The sequence below is a fragment of the Tachypleus tridentatus genome, chromosome 3 (genome assembly GCF_004210375.1).
Source record: "Tachypleus tridentatus isolate NWPU-2018 chromosome 3, ASM421037v1, whole genome shotgun sequence".
Taxonomy (NCBI): domain Eukaryota; kingdom Metazoa; phylum Arthropoda; class Merostomata; order Xiphosura; family Limulidae; genus Tachypleus; species Tachypleus tridentatus.
In genome coordinates, this window is record NC_134827.1 from 38,526,989 (window position 1) to 38,539,374 (window position 12,386).

Below are 12,386 nucleotides of genomic sequence, written 5' to 3' on the forward strand. Positions count from 1 at the left end.
CAATAACTCAACAAAACCTAACTGTAACCGGAAGTTAGTTTGCAATAACTCAACAAAACCTAACTGTAACCGGAAGTTAGTTTACGATAACTCAACAAAACCTAACTGTAACCGGAAGTTAGTTTACGATAACTCAACAAAACCTAACTGTAACCGGAAGTTAGTTTACGATAACTCAACAAAACCTAACTGTAACCGGAAATCAATATAAAATAACAAAAGTTGATTATATATAAATAACACTGTAAGATAATTATGTTATATTTGACTAGAATGGAAAGATCATTATATGATAAATCAACAAAACTATAACCAAATATCTTTGGACAGCAATAAGAAATTGTTCCTGTGGTCAAAAGTCAGAATAAAAGAAAGGAAACAAACCTTACTAAAGCTGCAACGAGATGACACTGTTACTAAAGGTCAATGTGATATGATTGAATACAACCTCAATTATTATGTTCGGATGTGTGATAATTCCATAAAAGTTCAGATAGAGATCAGGGTAAATTAATTTAAAATAGTTTTGTTTGTTTGTGAATGATATAAAAATACTGGTTCAACACAAACTATCAATGGGCCATTTACGATGGTTCCCGTAGTAATTTAACCCGGTTTTTTAGCTTTACGAGTCTTCAAGTTTACCCCTGAGACAAGGAGTGACGTAACCTAGTGAAAGTAACATAAAAATTAGAATCGGACTACAGTGCTTGAAAAAGAAAAAAACAACACTTGAATGAAGGGGAAATAGTACAAAACAATCTCAAAATTAGAATCATTTTTCTTGCCAGTGTTCACTTGACCCCTAGAATCGCGCGAGTATTAGAATAGAACAACTGTGTTATAAGGTTCGTCGGATGTATAGTCGCCAAGACATTCTTATCCATTGGGTTCGAACACAGGCCAGTTTACTTACCATTGTCTAAGGTGAGTACAATAACCTGTCCGATGGGGCCTGCCCCCTTACTGTTAAAAGCTTGGACAACAACGCTGTAACGAGTGAGTCTTCGGAGGTTTTTCAGAACGCACGTGAGGTGTTGGTTGAGTTCGTCAGCGTTTAAAGTTTTATAAGTGTAAGAATCGACTGTTCCATGTACCTTGTAACCCACGTAATATCCTTTTATTGGTCCGTAGGTCAGGTGGGGCTGAAGAGGCTGAAGGGAGAGAAACTTATTATAACAATATTATAAACTTGCTAACAATAAAGGGTTGTTTTATCTGAACCAATCTGTACAGAAGTAAAGAGTTGACAAATTCTATGATACCATTCAGTGCTTTAACATACAAGTGTAGTGTGAGATCACGATATAATAATTACTATAATTAGTTCATGGTTAGTGTTTATTACTACACTATGATCACGATATAATAATTACTATAATTAGTTCATGGTTAGTGTTTATTAGTACACTATGATCACGATATAATAATTACTATAATTAGTTCATGGTTAATGTTTATTACTACACTATGATCACGATATAATAATTACTATAATTAGTTCATGGTTAGTGTTTATTACTACACTATGATCACGATATAATAATTACTATAATTAGTTCATGGTTAGTGTTTATTACTACACTATGATCACAGCTCAAGGTGTTAGATATCAAGCTTTATTAGTACAATATATGCAAAGAAAGTAACAATAGTACTAGTACAATACCAACACAAGTTTAAATGGGAGGTAACAATAGCACTAGTACAATACCAACACAAGTTTAAATGGGAGGTAACAATAGTTTTAGTACAATACCGACACAAGTTTAAATGGGAGGTAACAATAGTTTTAGTACAATACCGACACAAGTTTAAATGGGAGGTAACAATAGTTTTAGTACAATACCAACACAAGTTTAAATGGGGGTAACAGTAGCACTAGTACAATACCGACACAAGTTTAAATGGAGGTAACAATAGTACTAGTACAATACCGACACAAGTTTAAATGGAGGTAACAATAGTACTAGTACAATACCGACACAAGTTTAAATGGGAGGTAGCAATAGTACTAGTACAATACCGACACAAGTTTAAATGGGAGGTAACAATAGTTTTAGTACAATACCGACACAAGTTTAAATTGGAGGTAACAATAGTTTTAGTACAATACCGACACAAGTTTAAATTGGAGGTAACAATAGTTTTAGTACAATACCGACACAAGTTTAAATTGGAGGTAACAATAGTTTTAGTACAATACCGACACAAGTTTAAATTGGAGGTAACAATAGTTTTAGTACAATACCAACACAAGTTTAAATGGGAAGTAACAGTAGCACTAGTACAATACCAACACAAGTTTAAATGGGAAGTAACAGTAGCACTAGTACAATACCAACACAAGTTTAAATGGGAAGTAACAGTAGCACCAGTAATACCAACACAAGTTTAAATGGGAGGTAACAGTAGCACTAGTACAATACCAACACAAGTTTAAATGGGAAGTAACAGTAGCACTAGTACAATACCAACACAAGTTTAAATGGGAAGTAACAGTAGCACTAGTACAATACCAACACAAGTTTAAATGGGAAGTAACAGTAGCACTAGTACAATACCAACACAAGTTTAAATGGGAAGTAACAGTAGCACTAGTACAATACCAACACAAGTTTAAATGGGAGGTAACAATAGCACTAGTACAATACCAACACAAGTTTAAATGGGAGGTAACAATAGCACTAGTACAATACCAACACAAGTTTAAATGGGAAGTAACAGTAGCACTAGTACAATACCAACACAAGTTTAAATGGGAAGTAACAGTAGCACTAGTACAACAACACCAACACAAGTTTAAATGGGAGGTAACAATAGCACTAGTACAATACCAACACAAGTTTAAATGGGAGGTAACAATAGCACCAGTAATACCAACACAAGTTTAAATGGGAAGTAACAGTAGCACCAGTAATACCAACACAAGTTTAAATGGGAGGTAACAGTAGCACTAGTACAATACCAACACAAGTTTAAATGGGAGATAACAATAGCACTAGTACAATACCAACACAAGTTTAAATGGGAAGTAACAGTAGCACTAGTACAATACCAACACAAATTTAAATGGGAGGTAACAATAGCACTAGTACAATACCAACACAAGTTTAAATGGGAGATAACAATAGCACTAGTACAATACCAACACAAGTTTAAATGGGAGGTAACAATAGCACTAGTAATACCAACACAAGTTTAAATGGGAAGTAACAGTAGCACTAGTAATACCAACACAAGTTTAAATGGGAGGTAACAATAGTACTAGTACAATACCAACACAAGTTTAAATGGGAGGTAACAATACTACTAGTACAATACCAACACAAGTTTAAATGGGAAGTAACAGTGGCACTAGTAATACCAACACAAGTTTAAATGGGAGGTAACAATACTACTAGTGCAATACCAACACAAGTTTAAATGGGAGGTAACAATAGCACTAATACAATACCAACACAAGTTTAAATGGGAAGTAACAATAGTACTAGTACAATACCGACACAAGTTTATAGAGGGAAGAAACGTTTATTGGTAATAAGATTCCAGTATGAACTGAATGAAGCCTTAGAAAGATTGTTACCTGATATAGAGTGAAGGTTAGAAAACATTGAATTATATTATGTATAATAAGTGGAAGCTGTGCTTTAAATACCTTCCACGTGACTTTCACCAGATGTGATCCTAAAGGTTCCGCTTCCACCTCTTGAGGAGGACCACCAGGTACTGTAAGAAGAAGAATAACAAAGATTACTTTGAAAACTGTCCCATTGTTTGTAATGGTTTGTCATAAATAAAGCTAAACTGTGATGACGGTTTGAGTTGATTTGTTTTAACTTCACGCCGAATTAGACGACCGTTATCTGCGTTTAGCCGTCCTTTATTTACTACTAAGAGACTAGAAGGGAAAACATCCAGTCAGAAGCACCTTCCGTCTACTCTTGGGCTACTCTAAGATGATGGTTTCATATCAGTGACGAGTTAGAGGGTTAGTCATGTGATAAGAGAGTATATGGAAAGTCCTGTTACAAACAACAAACTGATAAAGAAGACTGTTTTAATAACAGTTATAGAAGTAAACAGGAAGTGAGGCAGTTTGGGTAAACAAGTGTGAGATGAGTAAACAGTAAATAATGTTTTAAACGACGGAAAGACGACCACAACCAGTTATTGACGACTGAAAACACGGTAAATCTGGCAGAATAGGATAAAAGGACCTTAATACCGTTACAATTTCAAAAAGAACGTAAGGACGCTCATTAAATGATTCATTAAAAAATTTACGGGCGCTCAGGAAGTTCTGTAGAGGCAATAATTATACCTTTTAGGAAAGATAATTAAACCTTTGGCTACTTATTCGTCATATTGGGCACGGTCCGCCTATGGCAGTTGAATGTCGTGTACAATGTATAGCTGGCGAAAATTCCGCGTGTGTTTAAAGTAACTGTAGTCAAAGGGTTAGTGGACTGGCGTTTTGTAAAACACAGACACTTCAATTATTATATTCTATATGCATATAGGTTAACACTATTAAGAAATAAGTTCTTAAAACATAGAACAGTGAACAAAGTAAAGCAAAAAATCATCTTTTCGGATAACCAACTTAGTTCTCGCTTACTGCTTGCTAAGCCTTAACAAATTTCGCATCTGGAGGATATGAAACTTTGTGTTTTTTTAATGGTGATATATACATTTTGAAATAAACTAAACATCATAAATTATTGTAACAATAAAAATATAATTTCATTATAAGTTATCAAACTTTTTAACTGATCTGTATTTGTAAAAAAATGTAAAATTTTGAGCTCACTAAAATCTAGCCTGACTGCTTCAATTGTAGCATGAAGATGTTTGCCGCCCAAACGCTTCAAGAAGGCTGACAAAGCCAGTGAGGGAACATTCTAGCTTCCGATTGGTTACTCACATGTCATAGACCGTTAGTGTTTCCAAAAATTGAAAGAAGTTTGAGTCAGTAAGTGTAGCGATTTCTCATCAAATAAATAAACAAGTTTTTTGTTTATATTCTAGCTTCTTAATATCGGTAATATGAGTTCCCAATCTGTAAGAAAGTATAGACTTTGTATTTGAGCATCACAAACATATAATTAGAACCAGTGCTGCGTTCAACATATTACATGGTACACAAAAGTCGATATTTTGGTGTGTGGTTTTACCATTTAGTTCTAAATTAACAAATTAATTTATGTATATATCAAAATTTGAATTATAATCTACAATTTGATACCAAACATATTCATATAAAAATTCAACAAACGAGATGACAGGAACATGACCCACGTCGGTAGGTTTGTTTGTTTGCTTGTTTTGTGAATTTCGCGCAAAGCTACACGAGGGCTATCTGCGTTAGCCTCACATAATTTAGCAGTGTAAAACAAGAGAGAAGGCATCTAGTCATCACCATCCACCGCCAACTCTTCTGCTAATTATTACCAACAAATAGTGGGATTGGACGTCACATTATAACGCCCCCACGGCTTAAAGAGCGAGCTTGTTTGGTGCAACAGGGATTCGAACCTGCGACCATCAGATTACGGTTCGAGTACCTTAACCGCCGGGCCGTGTCGGTGAGGGTTCATTAAACGGTATAGGGACATTCATGAGATTCTGTAGGGACAATAACCGTGTTCAATTAATTAACCTAACTGTCTCTTTAAACTACTTATGTGTTAAGGTTGGTCTGTATTAAAGTATTGGTTTAGCCTCTCCCACGTGGCAGTCCGTTACATACCTTCTATGTCTGTGTTGGCCTTGAACTCCTCACTGAACTCACTACGGCCCATGAGATTCTCGGCCAGCAGTTGGAAGTAATACCTCGTGGCCGGCAGGAGTCCTTCGACTACGGCTTTTGTATCTGGAGCCTGAATAACCAGTTTTTTCCGGCCCTTTTCGTCTGTTTCTGGAAAAGTTACAAACAATTTAAAATTTCTTCTCCTGATGATAAACCAGAATTAATTGGCATTAAAAGTCATATTGGCAAGTTGTATAAATGTTAATATTTCTCACCGAATAAATCATGTTATGTTATTTTTATTAATGTACTAATATCAAAATGTTTATGTTTTGCTTTTATGGTTTTATTATAGCGATTACTTTGCCCTAATATGGCTGTAAATCGTGAGATATTATTGTTTACGGCTGAGAATGTCTTTTAACTGTTTGTTGGACTATCCAACTGAGGAAACAAGACATTCTAATATATATCAGTAAAAACGGAAGAACGGTATATTTGATTAGCTAAATATTTTACAAGGTTTATTTATAATTTCACACTAATTCGGTATGTTGCTGCGTTTGTTATTTAATTATTGTTAAAAACACAAACATTCATATCTGACTGTCCACCCATTCACCTTTCTTACCTCCTTCTTTACAGTATATTAGTACATAACTTGTGATTGGACTGTTTCCAGAGTATGGAGGTGACCAGGATAATGTCAGTTTTCTACTTTCTATCTGAGACACGGTGATCTTAGACGGCCTATCCGGAGGTTCTAGCGGGAAAAAAGAAAATGAACCCTATCTCAGTTTGTTTTGTATTACATTGAAATATATGTCAGTAAATCACTGAGAATTTGCTGACTCCAGCATAACCTGGTTGTTATATAGATATCTACAAAAGTAACATTCATATCATATTGTTTTAGATTATTTACACATGGCTATTTTAAATATAAAAATGTTTATTACTTACACACGGCGATTTTTACACGGTAAGTAAAACACACGGTTATTTTAATGTTATTTTAAGTAAAACACACGGTTTATTATAAAACACACGGTTATTTTAAGTAAAACACACGGTTATTTTAAGTAAAACACACGGTTATTTTTTAAAAACACACGGTTATTTTAAGTAAAACACATAAAATTACCTTGCACAATTATCTGAATATTCATTTCGTCTCTTCCAAAGTTATTGGAACCCACGCAGGTAAATAACGAGGAATCTCTCCTATCTGCTGATTGGACCTGAAGCTGTGACATCATTCCATCGTCAGTTAACGTTTGGGTGATGTCATATCTAAAGTGGGAAATCGCTTCAAGTTTGAGTGTTTATTTTAACTTGTTGAATAAAATAATTCAGGCTACTCAACAAGTCAAAGAAACATAGGTTTAAGTGAGCTTCTGGAAATATCTCACAAAAATATTAACTTCATTAATTTTATAATCTCACCTCTTGTCGAATCTGAAATCTAAATGTTCTCCATCTTTCTTCCACTGGACTGTCAAGGGATGATCTCCAAATAACTGACATGTAACCTGGAGAAGTTGACCTTTCCGGATTGTTTCAGCTTTAAACTTAGTTGGGAAGTAAGCAGGTACTAAATTTAGAAGAAACTTACTGTTACTTGTTACAAGTGTAGAGTGTAGACAGACAACATATTCAGAAACTGGACAACACAAGCGTAGAGTGTAGACAGACAACAGATTCAGGAACTAGACAGTACAAGCGTAGAGTGCAGACAGACAACAGATTCAGGAACTAGACAGTACAAGCGTAGAGTGCAGACAGACAACAGATCCAGGAACTGGACAGTACAAGCGTAGAGTGCAGACAGACAACAGATCCAGGAACTGGACAGTACAAGCGTAGAGTGCAGACAGACAACAGATCCAGGAACTGGACAGTACAAGCGTAGAGTGTAGGTCCAGGAACCAGACAGTACAAGCGTAGAGTGTAGACAGACAACAGGTTCAGGAACTAGACAGTACAAGCGTAGAGTGTAGGCAGACAACAGGTTCAGGAACTAGACAGTACAAGCGCAGAGTGTAGGCAGACAACAGGTTCAGGAACTAGACAGAACAAGTGTAGAGTGTAGACAGACAACAGGTTCAGGAAATAGACAGTACAAGCGTAGAGTGTAGGCAGACAACAGGTTCAGGAACTAGACAGAACAAGTGCAGAGTGTAGGCAGACAACAGGTTCAGGAACTAGACAGAACAAGTGTAGAGTGTAGACAGACAACAGGTTCAGGAACTAGACAGTACAAGTGTAGAGTGCAGACAGACAACAGGTTCAGGAACTAGACAGAACAAGTGTAGAGTGCAGACAGACAACAGGTTCAGGAACCAGACAGAAGAACAGAGTGTAGACAGACAACAGGTGTAGAACAGACAACAGTCAGGAACCAGACAGAACAAGTGCAGAGTGTAGACAGACAACAGGTTCAGGAACCAGACAGAACAAGTGTAGAGTGTAGACAGACAACAGGTTCAGGAACCAGACAGTACAAGTGCAGAGTGTAGACAGACAACAGGTTCAGAACCAGACAGAACAAGCGTAGAGTGTACCAGACAACAGGTTCAGAACCAGACAGTACAAGTGTAGAGTGTAGACAGACAACAGGTTCAGGAACTAGACAGTACAAGTGTAGAGTGTAGACAGACAACAGGTTCAGGAACTAGACAGTACAAGTGCAGAGTGTAGACAGACAACAGGTTCAGGAACTAGACAGTACAAGTGCAGAGTGTAGACAGACAACAGGTCCAGGAACCAGACAGTACAAGTGCAGAGTGTAGACAGACAACAGGTTCAGAAACTAGACAGTACAAGTGCAGAGTGTAGACAGACAACAGGTTCAGAAACTAGACAGTACAAGTGCAGAGTGTAGACAGACAACAGATTCAGGAACTAGACAGTACAGGTATTATTAACAGAGATACAAATGAACTTGGTGAAAATACAAACAAGAAGTTATTAAATTCATTGTAGAAACAAGGACTACATATAAAAAATAGATAATATACAACTACAGTCTATGAAATAATAAACCAACAGATGTACCGAAAAGTGTGTACTGGTTAATAATGTTGAAATACTACAGAACAAAATACACCAGTGTGTACTGGTTAATAATGTTGAAATACTACAGAACAAAATACACCAGTGTGTACTGGTTGATAATGTTGAAATACTACAGAACAAAATACACCAGTGTGTACTGGTTAATAATGTTGAAATACTACAGAACAAAAATAACCAGTGTGTACCTGGTTGATAATGTTGAAATACACAGAACAAAATACAACCAGTTTGTACTGGTTGATAATGTTGAAATACTACAGAACAAAATACAACCAGTGTGTACCTGGTTAATAATGTTGAAATACTCACAGAACAAAATACGCCAGTGTGTACTGGTTAATAATGCCTGAAATACTCACAGAACAAAATACGCCAGTGTGTACTGGTTGATAATGTTGAAATACTACAGAACAAAATACAACCAGTGTGTACTGGTTGATAATGTTGAAATACTACAGAACAAAAACACACCAGTGTGTACTGGTTGATAATGTTGAAATACTACAGAACAAAAAATACACCAGTGTACTGGTTGATAATGCTGAAATACTACAGAACAAAATACGCCAGTGTGTACTGGTTGATAATGTTGAAATACTACAGAACAAAATACACCAGTGTGTACTGGTTAATAATGTTGAAATACTACAGAACAAAATACACCAGTGTGTACTGGTTGATAATGTTGAAATACTACAGAACAAAATACGCCAGTGTGTACTGGTTAATAGTGGCGAAGTATTGAAGAACCGAATACGCGAGTGTGTAGTGGTCCGTAGTACCGACATACTGAAGTGTGTAGTGGTCCGTAGTACCGACATACTGAAGTGTGTAGTGGTCCGTAGTACCGACATACTGAAGTGTGTAGTGGTCCGTAGTACCGACATACTGAAGTGTGTAGTGGTCCGTAGTACCGACATACTGAAGTGTGTAGTGGTCCGTAGTACCGACATACTGAAGTGTGTAGTGGTCTCTGTGATAGATTAGAAGGTTGGTGTCAGCTGTCTCTGTGATAGATTAGAAGGTTGGTGTCAGCTGTCTCTGTGGTACATCAGAAGGTTGGTGTCAGCTGTCTCTGTGGTACATCAGAAGGTTGGTGTCAGCTGTCTCTGTGGTACATCAGAAGGTTGGTGTCAGCTGTCTCTGTGGTACATCAGAAGGTTGGTGTCAGCTGTCTCTGTGGTACATCAGAAGGTTGGTGTCAGCTGTCTTTGTGATACATCAGAAGGTTGGTGTCAGCTGTCTCTGTGGTACATCAGAAGGTTGGTGTCAGCTGTCTCTGTGGTACATCAGAAGGTTGGTGTCAGCTGTCTCTGTGGTACATCAGAAGGTTGGTGTCAGCTGTCTCTGTGGTACATCAGAAGGTTGGTGTCAGCTGTCTCTGTGGTACATCAGAAGGTTGGTGTCAGCTGTCTCTGTGGTACATCAGAAGGTTGATGTCAGCTGTCTCTGTGGTACATCAGAAGGTTGGTGTCAGCTGTCTCTGTGGTACATCAGAAGGTTGGTGTCAGCTGTCTCTGTGGTACATCAGAAGGTTGGTGTTTATTCAATGTTAAATCGTAAGCTTCTCTTTAGAAACACATTTTGGGTTTGTTCGTTAAACTGTAATACATTCACATCTTTAGACTAACATAAATGTACTGATTCCTCTACATCTGTAGCTGTCCCTGTGGTACATCAGAAGGTTGGTGTCCATGGTCATCAGAAGACCAAACATCCAGTTTTAACCGAAGGCGAATTTTCCATTGCTTGTATTTACACGAATTTTCCATTGTGTTCCCTTGTCCTACTATTCTTACATATGATCAGAAACATGATGTATGAACACTATGTTCTTCAGTCACGTCATCCTAACCATTTTGTGAAGATAAAATAATTTCAGAGATCCAACTCTTTGTTTGTATGACAAACCCTTCACCTCAGATATCATCATAGTAGACTTTCTTGTAATACAGTATCCTTCTTTAGTTACAATATCCAACACTGAACACAGTACTTGAAATGAAGCCTAACCAGTGACGTTTACAATGAAATTATAGCTATATTTAGACTTGTATTCAACATTTCTGTAGGTACAACCTGAAATCCTAAACTACCAACAACACATTGCTTGGATGGCTTTGGAGTTTGATTAAATATCACACAGAGATCCACTTCTCTCATGACAGTGTTAAGGTTATTGTCGTTAGATTTATAATTCAAGTGACGATCCGCTAAACAAGGTATTCAGCAGTGACATCAAAACAATTGGAGCTAAAAAATAAAACCAGCTGTCAAAGTTGCCAAAATCACTAGAGATGGCGCTAGTGTGCTCAGCAAATTTATTCGCATGGAATTTAAACAAATTTAAGATTTTGAAGACATACAAATCGATGTCAATAAATATGTGAACTCACCCTTGACATGCAACTCTATTACTGTGCTGAGTCCAGATCCTATTTCATTGGCTGCCTGACACATATACATACCAGCGTCGCTTCTTTCTACCTTCCGAATGGACAGAGAGCCGTTGGCCATGACGTTTATGTGCGCGTTGGTACGTAATGAAACATATTCGCTGGACATTGACCCTGAATAGAATAAGGAAACTGAATCATTCACTTAAACGGCTAAACATTACTATTCTATAGGCACATGTTGTTATTCCATCTTCCAATTTGTTTGACGTCAGTAACATGTTTTGTGAAACATTTTAATCAGACTTGGAACACGTGACTGATATTAACCAGTTTATTTTAACACGTAATTAATATTTTTACCTAATTATTGCAAGAAGTGACTATTATCCCATTTCTTACAACACGTGACTGATATATTCCTACAAGTCTTAAAATACGTATCTCCTGATAAGCGGTTTTCCATATTTATGAAAATATACAATAATTCCACACCCCCTTCATTCAAATATGCACGTGTAGAATGTTTAAACAATTATAACGTTAGCCCTATATTTCAATTACCCTCAGTGAACACGACACAAATAACACTGTACAACAATCGTTTTGAAACGTTTTGCTTCCTGAAACGTTTTTGCTGATTGTGACAGGTACCTGGTGGGTATGCACAAATATAGTTTTGGTTTTGCTTCATCACGCAGGAACTCTGAGAAATAGACAGTTAACTGTTTACCGGCAATAACGTATTGCGTTTATGTTTCTAATACGCTATTAAGTTCAATATAATTAAAAGTGTTTTGGTCCTGATTTTCGTTTGTATTCAATGTCCGGTGCATCACATTGCAGTGTCCAACAGTAGTCAGCAAGCATTGACGGATTCCAGTTGCCCTGATATAATTTTTCCATTGTAGCAAAACTAAAGGTTTCAATGAAACGGTACGTGATGGGCAATTTGATGTGATTTTCGTGATCAGCAGCCAAAAAATCAATAAGGAACACCCAACAGTGTTCAAGAAGCAAACACTTTGTTGTGCAGTGTAACGTATTATGTAGGTTAACAACAACTAACTGACCAGTTGCAATTTTTATTTTCGAAATGTTCTTACATTTCACGAAATAAAAATCTTTCCTCGTTAGAAAACATGCTAACCCTAACATGA

The 12,386-nt window shown here is 36.7% G+C and overlaps 1 pseudogene across 1 annotated transcript in view; it reads right to left on the reverse strand.

Annotated features, from left to right (window-relative positions):
- The window catches only part of LOC143246714 (cell adhesion molecule Dscam1-like), a 116,627-nt pseudogene that overhangs the window by 17,051 nt on the left and 87,190 nt on the right, over positions 1-12,386 (reverse strand). Inside the window, exons 12-18 of the transcript XR_013026105.1 lie at positions 11,227-11,400; positions 7,199-7,346; positions 6,897-7,045; positions 6,384-6,515; positions 5,753-5,920; positions 3,659-3,729; positions 917-1,154 (exon numbers count right to left, since the gene is read on the reverse strand). The product of XR_013026105.1 is annotated as a cell adhesion molecule Dscam1-like (transcript). The remainder of the gene's footprint in view (positions 1-916; positions 1,155-3,658; positions 3,730-5,752; positions 5,921-6,383; positions 6,516-6,896; positions 7,046-7,198; positions 7,347-11,226; positions 11,401-12,386) is intronic.